The following is a 10884-nucleotide window of genomic DNA, read 5'->3' on the forward strand; positions in this document are numbered from 1 at the left end:
TGGTGTCAGTATATAGAGGTAAATGTACGAAACATCCACCTTGCTGGCAATCTTGGTTTCTGGAGTTTTGCCATGACAATTGTGACTATTTTTTTCTTTTTTTCTTCTTTTTTTACGTAGTATTCCTGTGCTGTTTACACCAATGTGCAATGACAGCATGGTCATGACCAATCTGCCATCTCCTGAAAGGAGGAAACGTTTGAATTGTCTTTCAGGCAATGGAAACTCCCTACACCAAACTAGGGCTCCAAGACCAAGAGGTACCACTTTGGCTTCTGGGCCCAAATTGTAGGAGAAGTCTAGCAGTGCAAAAAGCAAGGATTTATTTCTTTAGCAATGTCATAATTGGGCTTTGATGTGTTCACAGATGTGATGATACAGTTGAACCAGGAAGCTTCCAAGCTCTTAATTGTGGTTTTTGGAAAATAGTCCTTTTGCCCTGATTCTATGAATTAGCTCTGTGCTGCTTTTCCCTGATATGGAAAAGAAGGAATTCTCCAGCCAAAGCAGGCGTCTCCTCAAAGGAGGTCTAGTTTGGTGTGCCTTTCAATGGGATGGAAACACCATGCATGGAACCAGTGCTCAGAGAGCAAGAGGCAACCCATTGGCTTATCGCCCACAACGTGTAGGAGAATTCTAGGGGGAAAAAGTCAAGGGTTGCTTTCCTGAGCATAGATGCATTTAGGCTCATCTCTTTTCACTGAGTTGAATACACCTTGCAACCAAGTCACTTCCAATCTCTTGTTAGTGACGTTTGTGTAAAGGCCGTTTTGCCCTGGTTGTACGAATGAACTGTGTTCCGCTTATCCCTGAGATGGAAAAGAAGGATGTCTCATGCCAAATCAGAGGTCTCAACAAAGGAGAACACGTCTGGAGTGTATTTTGAGCAATGGCAAATCCGTGCAATGAGTCAGGGATCATAGAGCAAGATGCTGCACATTGGTATTGTGCCCATAATTGTAGGAGAAGTCTAGTTTGGAAATATGCAAGGTTTGCTTTCCTGAACGAAGATGCATTGGGGCTGGTGTCTATTCATTGAAGTGAATATCCTCTGCACCGAGGATGCTTCCAAACTCTTGTTTAGAAGTTTGTGAAATGTCCATTTTGCCCTGGTCATACAAATTAGCTCTGTGCTGATAGTCCCCAATATTGCAAATAAGGACTTCTCCTGCCAAATCAGATCCTTCCTCTACAGAGAACCCTGTTGGAATGCCTTTCAAGCAAAGGAATCTCTCTGCTGCACACCAGCACTTAGAAAGGAAGGGGCAGGGCATTGGTTTCTTTGCCGCAATGATAGGAGAATTCGATGTGGGAATGAGGTATGGTGGCATTCCTGAGCCCGAAGTCATGGGGGTTGGAGTCTGTATATAGAGGTGAATGTAAAAGCACTCACCTTGCTGGCACTCTGTTTTGTGGAGTTTTTGCAATGGCAATTCTGCCTATTTATACGAAGAAGCCCTGTGCAGTTTTCCCCCATGTGCCAGGATGGCATGGTCATGCACAATCTGCAATCATCTGAAAGGACAACAAGTTTGAAGGGCCTTTCAGGAAATGAAAAGTTCCTGCAACACATCAGGGCACCAAGGGCAAGAGGGACCATTTTGTTTTGTGTGCACATATTATATGAGAAGTATAGCTGTGCAAAAGCAAGGGTGTGTTTCCTCAGCAACATAAAAATGGGGATTTGATATGTTCACAGATGTGATGATTCAGTGGAACCAGGAAAATTCCAAACTGTGGTTTGTGGTGTATGTGTAATGTTACATTTGCCCTGATTGTACCAACTAGCTCTGTGCTGCTTTTCCCTGATATGTAAAAGAAGGAATTCTGCAGCCAAAACAGGCTTCTCCTCAGAGGAGATCAAGTTTGGAGTTCCTTTCATGGCATGGAAACACCATGCATGGAACCAGTGATCAGACAGCAAGAAGCAACCCATTGTTTTATCTCCTACAATGTGTAGGAGAATTCTGGTTGGGGGGGAAGGCAAGGGTTGCTTTCGTGAGCATAGATGCATTTGGGCTCATGTCTTTTCCCTGAGTTGAATACATGTTTCCAACAAGTCGCTTCACATCTCTTGTTGGTGAAGTTTGAGTAAAGGCAGTTTTGCCCAGTTGTACAAACTAGGTAGGTACTACTTGTCCCTGAGATGGAAAAGAAGGATTTATCATGCCAAATCAGACTTCTATTCTAAGGAGAAGAAGTTTGGAAATGCTTTCAAGCCCTCTGAACGTCCTGCACCAACATATTGCTCAGAGAGGTTGGGGCAGCACCTGTGTCTTTGAGCCATTATTACTAGAAATGTGTAGGTGGGAAATAGGCAAGGGTATATTTCCTGAGCACAGAGGCAATGGGGCTCCTGTGCCTTCATGGGGTTGGTTGACCTGTTGAACCAGGAAGCTTCCAAATGCTTGGGGGCTGAGTTTCTGAATTGGCAATTTGACCCTGGTTGTACTAACTGGCTATGTGCTGCTTTTCCGTGATATGAAAAAGGATTTCTCATGCTCCCTCAGAGTTCTATGCACAGGCGAACACGTTTGGAGTGCCTTTTGAGGGATGGATAATCCGTGCATTGAACCAAGGATCAGAGCACAAGAGGCAGCACATTGGAATTTTTCTGGCAATTGTTGAAGTCTAGTTAGGACATAGGCAAGGGCTGTTTTCTGTACCAGCTTTGGGGCTGGTGTCTATTCAATTAGTTGAATATCCTCTGCAAACATGAAGATTCCAAAACCTTGTTTCTGAAGTTTGGAAATGTCCATGTTGCAGGGGGTGTACAATCAAGTTCTGTGCTGATATACCCCAATATTGCACAGAAGGACTTCTCATGACTTATGAGAACCTTCCTCTACAGGGAACACTCTTGGAATGCCTTTCAAGCAAAGGAAACACCCTGTCGCTCACCACGGCTCAGAGTGGAAGATGCAGGTCATTGGTGTCTTTGCTACAATGATAGGAGAATTCAATGTGGGTAATAGGCATGGGTTGGCTTTCCTGAGCAAGGAGGTATTGGAGATGAAGTGTGTGTACAGAGGTGAATGTAGGAAGAATGCACGATGCTTGCAATCTCTTGTTCTATGGAGTTTTCGTGATGATATTCTACCCTTTTTGTAAGAAATAGCCCTGTTCTGATTTTCCCCGCTTGTGCAACCAAGGCATTTTCATGCCCAAACTGAAGTCCCCTGAAATGAGAACACTTTGGAAGGGGCTTTCAGGCAATTGAAAATTCCTGTACCAAACAAGGGCTTCAAGGCAATGAGGCACCACTTTGTTTTCTGTGCCCTAATTATAGGAGAAGTGTAGCTGTCAAAAAAGTAAGGGTGGCTTCCCTGAGAGAAGCCACAATGAGGCTGGTGTGTGTTCAAGGATTTGATGAGACATTTGAACATGGAAGCTCCCAAATTCTTGTTTGTGTTTTTAGTGAAATGATGCTTTTGTCCTTTTGTAAGAACTAGCTCTGTGCTGCTCTTCCATGATATAGAAAAGAAGATTTCTCCTGCCAATTAGCCTTCTCCTCAAAGGAGTTCCAGTTTGGAGTGCCTTTCTTGGGATGGTAACCCTGTGCAAAGAACCATTTCTCAGAGCACAAGAGGCAACACACTGGTTGATCTCCTGAAATATGTAGGAGCATTCTATGGGGGAAAAGGCAAAGGTTGATTTCCTGAGCATAGATGCATTTGGGCAGGTGTCTTTTCACTGAGTTGAATACACTTTGCAACCAAGTCGCTTCCAATAGCTTGTTGGTGATGTTTGTGACAAGGCCGTTGTGCTCTGGTTGTATGAACTAACTATGTGTGGCTTATCCCTGAGATGGAAAATGGATTTCTCATGCCAAATAAGACTTCTTTTCTAAGGAGAACAGGTTTGGAGTGACTTTCAAGCTATCTAAACTGCCTGCACCAAACTATTGCTCAGAGAGGATGAGGCAGCACATGTGTTTATGAGCCATCCTTACTGGAAAATCTAAGTGGGAAATGGGCATGGGTTGTTTTCCTGAGCACAGAGGCCCTGGGGGGTTGTTTGTTTACCTGTTGAACCAGGAAACTTCCAAACGCTTGGGGATAGGTTGGAAATAGGCATTGGTCTGCTATATATTCATGGATTGTGTTTATCTTTTGAAACAAGAATCATCCAAACGTTTCAGTGTTGAATGTGTGAATTGGCAATGTTACCCTGGTTGTATGAACTGGATCTCTGCTGCTTGTCCCTGATAAGGATAGGAAGGATTTCTTATGCTCGCTCAGATTTCTACACAATGGAGAACATGTCTGTAGTACCATTTCAGTGATGGAAAATTCGTGCATTGAACCAGGTCTCAGAGGGCAAGGGCCAGCACATTGGAATTTTTCCTTCACTTGTAGGAGAATTCTAGTTAGTAAACAGGCAAGGGTTGTTCTCTGAACAAGCATAGGGACTGGTGTCCATTCATAGAGCTGAATATCCTCTGCAACCATGACACTTCCAAACTCTTTTTTGTGAAGTTTGTGAAATGTCCATTTGCTGAGTTTGTACGAACAAGCTCTGTGTTGATATTCCCCAGTATTTCAAATAGGGATTTCTCATGACAATTCAGACCCTTCCTCTACAGAGAACACTTTTGGAATGGCTTTCAAGCAAAGGAAACTCCCTGCCACACAGCAGAGCTCAGAGAGGTAGAGGTAGGACATTGGTTTCTTTGCCACAATGATGGGAGAATTTGATGTTGATAAGAGTTATGGTTGGCTTTCCTACGCCAAGAGGTATTGGAGATGGAGTCTGTGTATGGATGTGAATGTATGAAGAATTCATGATGCTTGCAATCTCTTGTGTTCTGGAGTTTTTGTGAAGGCAATTCTGCCCTTTATATATGAAATAGCCCTGTGCTGACTTTCCCTGCTTCTGTAACCAAGGTATGGTCATGACCAATCTGACGTCCCCTGAAATTAGAACACATTGAAAGGGGCTATTATGCATTGGAAGGTTCCTGTGCCAAATCAGGGCTCCAAGGAAATGAGGGACCACTTTGTTTTATTTGCCCTAATTATAGGAGAAGTCTAGCTGTCCAAAAATCAAGGGTTGCTTTCCTGAGTGAAGTCACAATGGGCTTGGGGTGAGTTCAAATATTGGTTGATACAGTTGAACAAGGAATCTCCCAAATTCCTGTTTGTGTACTTTGTGAAATGACACTTTTGCCCTGGTTGTAAGAGAAAGCTGTGTTCTGCGTTTCCTTCATATGTAAAAGAAGGAATTCTCCTGTCAAATCAGGTTTTTCCTCAACGGAGATCCATTTGTGCTGGCCTTTCTTGGGATGATAACACGTTGAACAGAACCAGTGCTAAGAGAGCAAGAGGCAACTCATTGGTTGATCTCCTGAATCATGTAGAAGCATCCTGGGGGGAAAAAGTAAGGGTTGCTTTCCTGAGCATAGATTCATTTGGGCTATTGTCTATTCACTGAGGTGAATACTACATTGCAACAAAGTCACTTCCAATCTCTTGTTGGTGAGGTTTTTGTAAAGGCCGTTTTGCTCTGCTTGTACGAACTAGTTATGTGCTGCTTTTCCCAGAGATGGAAAAGAAGGATTTCTCATGCCAAATCAGAATTAACTTCTAAGGACAACACATTTGGAGTTGCTTTCAAGCCATCTAAACTGCATGCACCGAAATATTTCTCAGAGAGGATGAGGAAGCACCAGTGTTTATGAGCCATACTTCCTGGAAAAGACTAGGTGGGAAAGAGGCAATGTTTGCTTTCCTGAGCACAGAGGCATTGGGGCTGCTGTACCTTCATGGAGCTGGTTTCGCTGTTGAATCAGGAAGTTTCCAAACGTATGGGGGCTGAGATTGTGAATTGGCAATTTGACCCTGGTTGTACTAACTTGTGATGTGCTGCTTGTTCCTGATAAGGAAAAGAAGGATTTCTCATGCTAACTCATATTTTGCCACAAAGGAGAACAGGTTTAGAGAACCTTTTGAGGGACAGAAAATCCATGCAATGACCCAGGGCTCAGAGACAGGAGGCAGCACATGGAATTTTTCCTGCAAAGTTAGAAGTCTAGTAAGGAAATAGGCATGGGTTGTTTTCATGATCCAAGACCCTTTTGGGATGGTGTCCGTTCATTGAGTTGAATATCCTCTGCACCCATGATGCTTTCAAACTCTTGTTTGTGAGTTTGTGAAATGTCCATTTTGCCCTGGTCCTACAAACTAGCTATGTGCTGATATTCCCTTATATTTCAAAGAAACAATTCTCATTCCAAATCAGACCCTTCCTCAGCAGAGAACACTTCTGAAATGCCTTTCAAGCAAAGGAAACTCCAGGTTGCACACCAGTGCTCCGAGAGGAAGAAGCAGGACATTGTTGTCTTTGCCATGATAGGAGAATTGGATGTGGGAAAGAGGCAAGCGTGGCTTTCTTGAGCAAAGAGGCATTGGGGATGGTGTCCGTATACTGAGGTGAATGTATGAAGCAGTCTTGTTGCTTGAAATCTCTTGTTTTCTCGTGTTATTTCAAAGGCCATTTTGCCCTGTTTGTACAAACTAGCCCTGTGGTGATTTTCCTCACTTGTGCAACCAAGGCATTGCAATGCCCATTCTGCTATCTCCTGAAGGGTCTTTCAGGCAATGAAAATTACCTAAACAAACCTGGGCTCTGAGGGGTAGAAGGAACACTAGGTTTTCTGTGCTCTATTTATAGGAGAAGTCTGTCTATGCAAAAGGCAAGTGTTGATTTCCTGATTGAAATCACAATGAGGCTGGAGTGCATTCAAGTATTTGATGATACATTTGAACCTCAAAGATTCCATCTTCTATTTTGTGGTGTTTATTAAATGGATCATTTCCCCCAGGTTGTATGAACTAGCTCTGTGCTGCTTTTCCCTGATATGGAAAAGAAGGAATTCTCTTGCCACATCAGGCTTCTCCTCAAAGGAGATCCAGTTTGGTGGGTCTTTCATGGGATGGAAACTCGATGAACAGAACCACTGCTCAGAGAGCAAGAGTCAAAACTTTGGTTGATCTCCTGAAATGTGTAGGAGAATTCTAAGGGGGAAAATGTTAGCGTTGCTTTCCTGAGCATAGATGCATTTGGCCTAGTGTCTATTCCCTGAGCTGAAAACATGGTGCAAGCAATGCATTCAAAATCTCTTGTTGGTGACATTTGTGTAAAGGCCGTTTTGCCCTGGTTGTATGAACTAGCTAGGTGCTTCTTATCCCTGAGATTTGAAAGAATGATTTCTTATGCCATATCAGACTTGTCTTCTAAGAAGAACACGTTTTGAATTGCTTTCAAGCCCTATAAACTGCCTGCACCAAAGTATTGCTCAGACAGGATGAGATAGCACATGATTTTATGAGCCATCCTCACTGGAAATCTAGGTGGGAAATAGGCAAGAGTTGTTTTCCTGAGTACAGAGGCATTGAGCCTGCTCTACCATCATGTTATTGGTTAAACTGTTTATCCCGGAAACTTCCAAAGGCTTGGGGGCTGTGTTTGTGAATTGACAATTTGACCCAGGTTGTAGGAACTGGCCATGAAGGATTCATTATGCTCCCTAAGAATTCTCCACAAAGGAGAACACATTTGGAGTGCTGTTTGAGGGATGGTAAATCCGTGCATTGAACCAGGGCTCAGAGAGCAAGAGGCAGCCCTTTGCCATTTTCCACAAAATTATAGGATAAGTCTATTTAGGAAATAGGCAAGGGTTGCTCTCCTGAACCAAGACATATTGGGGCTGATGTCCATTCATAGTGTTGAGTATCCTCTGCACCTCTGACGCTTCCAAACTCTTGTTGGTGAAGTGTGTGAAATGTCCATTTTGCCCTGTTTGTACGAACTGTCTATGTGCTGATATTCCCAGATATTGCAAAGAAGGACTTCTCATACAAAATCAGACCCTTGTTCCACAGCGAAAACTTTTGAAATACCTTTGAAGCAAAGGAAACCCACTGATGGACATCAGGCCTCAGAGAGGTAGAGGCAGGACTTTGGTATCTTTGCCATAATGATAGGAGAATTGGATGTTGTAATGAGGCAAGATTGGGTTTCCCAAGAAAATAGGCATTGGGGCTGGTGTCCTTATATGGAGGTGAATGTACAAAGCAACCATGATGCTTGCAATCTCTTGATTTCTAGAGTTAATTCAATGGCCATATGGCCCGGTTTGTATGAACTAGGCCTCTGATGCTTTTCCCCACTTGTGCAAACAAGGCATGGACATGCCCAATCTACAGTGTCCTCAAAGGAGAACACGTTTGAAGCGCCTTTCGTGCAATGGAAAGTCCCTGCACCAAAACTGGGCCTGAAGCTAAGAGGGAACACTTTGGTTTATGTGCCCTAATTATAGGAGAAGTCTAGCTGTGGAAAAAGCAAGGGTTGATTTCCTGAGTGAATTCACAATGGGGCTGGGTGTGTTCACGGATTTGATGATGCAGTTGATCTGTGAATATTCCAAACTCTTGTTTGTGGTGTTTGTGAAATGGCTCTTTTACCCTGATTGTACAAACTAGCTCTGTTCTGCATTTTGCATTTTCCTGATACATAAAAGAAGGAATTCTACTGTCAAATCAGGCTTCTTTCAAAGGAGCTCCAGTTGGAGTGCCTTTCATGTGATGGAAAATTTGTGCAAGCAACAATTGCTCAGAGAGCAAGAGGCATCGCTGGTTTATTTCCTGTAACATGTAGGAGAATTCTAGATGGGGATAGGCAAATGTTGCTATCCTGAGCATAGATGCATTTGAGCTAGTGTCTTTTCACTGAGATCAACACATGTTGCAACCAAGTCACTTCCAATCACCTGTTGGTGATGTTTGGGTAAAGGCTGTTTTGCCCTGGTTGTTCTAACTAGCTTTTTGCTTATATCCCCAAGATTGAAAAGATGGATTTCTCATGCTAAATCAGAAGTCTATTCTAAGGAGAACACTTTTGGAGTGGCTTTTAAGCCATCTAAACTGCCTGCAACAAAATATTACTCAGAGAGCATGAGTCAGCACATGGGTTTATGAGCCATCCTTACTGGAAAAGTCTAGGTGGGAAATAGGCAAGGGTTGCTTTCCTGAACACACAGCAATTGGGGCTGCTGTTCCCTCATGGGGTTGGTTTACCTGTTGAAACAGGAAGCTTCCAAGTGCTCAGGGGCTGAGTTTGTGAATTGGAAATTTTACCATGGTTGTACCAACTATGTGCTGCTTGCCCCTGATAAATAAATGAAGGATTTCTGGAGATGGGATTAAGATGGTAGATTAGAAGGACTGGAGCTCAACTTCTCTCCTAAAAAAAACAAAATTCACAACTAAAGACTGAGCACACTTCACCAAAATGGACCAGAAACCTTAAAAAAGATACCCCACTCCAGAAGAAAAAGAGGAGGCCATATCAAGACGTAGGAGGTACGATTTCATGATATAAACAACCCCATACCTCCTGGGTGGGAAGCACCACAGACTGGAAACTAACTGGTTCTCAGAGACTCACCTACAGGAGTGAGAATTCTGAGCCACACATCAAACTCTCACGTGTGGGGATCTGGCACAGGGAGAAAGAGCCCCAGAGCATCTGGCATTGAAGGCCAGTGGGGCTTGTGCACAAGAGCTCCATGGGACTGGGGGAAAAGGAGACCCCATTCTTAAAAGGTGCACACAGACTTTCACGTGCACTGAGTCCCAGGGCAAAGCAAATTCTCCAAGGGAATCTGGGTCAAACCTGACTGCAGTTCTTGGAGGACATCCTGGGAAAACGGGTGAATGTGGCTTGTTGTGAGGGAAAGACAGTGAAAGCAAAGCTCTCGGGAATATTCAGCAGCCATGCCTTTCTCTGGAGGTTGCAATTTTGGGAAAATCTGGCCCCACCTGTCAGCCAGCTGCTGAGAAGCCCCAGGGCAAAAAACAATCCAGGTGGGATCACAGAACCACCCCTCAGTAAAAAGGCTGCCTAAAGACCCCTCAGGCACACAGCTGCCTCTAATCCCATACAGAGACTAAGCTCCACCCACCAGAGGGATTAGAATCAGCTCCTCCTACCAGGGGGCACAATCAGCCCCTCCCATCAGGAAGCCTACACCAAGCCCCCATACTGACTTCAGCCACAGGGGGGCAGACATCAGAAGTAAGAGAGGCTACAACCCTATTATCTGTCAAAAGGTCACCACAGCAAAAACCTATAAAATTGAAAAGACAGAGAACTATAACTCAGATGAGGGAGAATGAAAAAACCCCAGAAAAACAGCTAAGCCATGAGGAGATTCTCAGCCTCCAGGAAAAAGACTTAATACTGTTGATACTGAAGAAGATGCAAGACATTGGAAATAAACTGGAGGAGAAAATGGATAACTTACAGGAAACACTGAGCAAAGAGATACAAGATAGAAAACTTAAACAAGAAGAGGTGCAAGATACAATAACTGAAATAAAAAATTCACTAGAAGCAGCTAACAGCAGAATACAGGAGGAAGAAGAACGAATAAGTGAGGTGGAGGACAGATTAGTGGAAATTACGGATGCAGAACAGAAAAGAGAAAAAAGATTCAAAAGAAATGAAGAGAGACTCAGAGAACTCTGGGTCAATGTGAAACGCACCAACATCTGTATTACAGGGGTGCCAGAAGGAGAAGAGAGAGAGAAGGAGACAGAAAAAATATTCCAAGAGATAATAGCTGAAAACTTCCCTAACATGGGGAAGGAATCACTCACTCAAATCCAGGAAGCACAACGAGTACCATACAAAATAAACCCAAGGAGGAACACCCCAAGACACATACTAATCAAACTGACCAAAATTAAAGACCAAGAGAAAATCTTGAAAGCAGCTAGGGAAAAGAAAAAAAATAACATACAAGGGAACCCCAATAAGGTTATCAGCAGATTTTTTAGCAGAAACTCTGCAGGCCAGAAGGGAGTGGCATGATATAATTAA

The sequence above is a fragment of the Sus scrofa genome, chromosome 1 (assembly GCF_054392235.1).
Source record: "Sus scrofa isolate SSC_HxYL_T2T_F1_AM1 chromosome 1, Sscrofa_HxYL_maternal_Yorkshire_Landrace_v2.0, whole genome shotgun sequence".
Classification (NCBI taxonomy): domain Eukaryota; kingdom Metazoa; phylum Chordata; class Mammalia; order Artiodactyla; family Suidae; genus Sus; species Sus scrofa.